Source organism: Penaeus monodon, chromosome 22 (assembly GCF_015228065.2).
Source record: "Penaeus monodon isolate SGIC_2016 chromosome 22, NSTDA_Pmon_1, whole genome shotgun sequence".
Classification (NCBI taxonomy): domain Eukaryota; kingdom Metazoa; phylum Arthropoda; class Malacostraca; order Decapoda; family Penaeidae; genus Penaeus; species Penaeus monodon.
Window position 1 is genome coordinate 23,565,734 of NC_051407.1, and position 913 is coordinate 23,566,646.

Genomic DNA, 913 nt, shown 5'->3' on the forward strand with positions numbered 1-913 from the left:
TGCTAAGTGTGTTTAGCTTGGGGGTGTGGTGTGCGTGCGTGCATATTCAGTATTTAAAGTGTCCTAGTCTTTGTGGCCCAGGGGTGGAATCCATGAAAGTACTTTTCGACTTTTTAATTCTGTTCACTTGAATGAATGGTGCATGTTTTTAAGTGTCTGTCTAAAATAGACACAAAAAACAGTTCAGTGGCTAAATATATACATATAACTTGTTTTGTTAAATTTAAAAAACACAGAGAAATTAAGGATGGTAGGCCAGTAAAATTATGATGGCCTAAGAATTTTTTTTCAAAAACAAAAAAGGGTTTGAATACTGATACTCCTAATAAATGTTCAAGTTTACTAATAAGTTATAAGAAGTATATTTTTAAAAGGGTTTTAAAAGTAGTTTTATGTTTTTTTGATGTCTTTTATTTAAAATTTTTTTTACTTACCATAACAGGGCCCTGGGGGACAGCTTGGAGGGGTTAGTTGAAAAGTGCACGGCACAGAAAGGGCAGTAAGACTGCCTGCTACCGTCTTTAGTGCAGTAAGTAAAGAAAATTTTTTGTTTATAACCCAGGATCCCAATGCTTCCTGCCATCTCATGGCCCCAAAAGAAGGGAATAGGCTTACTTAATTAGCCATGCTGTGTGTGAGGCGGGCCTGGGACACACAGTACAAAGCTCCCTGTCTCCCCCAAGCAAATTATACTTTTCTTTTAGTAAAAATTTATTTTTGTATTGTTATTTTTTACATTATTAGTATGAATTCCCCTGAACCTGTTTTAAATTTTTTCATTACGTGATGGTACACATCGGGTCCTAGGGGGTTTAAATTTCTAAAATTTGTACTTTGTCTTTTAATGGATTCATTTAAAATTTTACATTTTTTTTACATTACTTTTGTGAATTCTTCGGAAAAAAAAAAAAAT

General features: G+C 33.7%; 1 pseudogene; it reads left to right on the forward strand.

Moving 5' to 3' along the window:
• The window catches only part of LOC119587370, a 33,850-nt pseudogene that overhangs the window by 5,286 nt on the left and 27,651 nt on the right, over nt 1-913 (forward strand).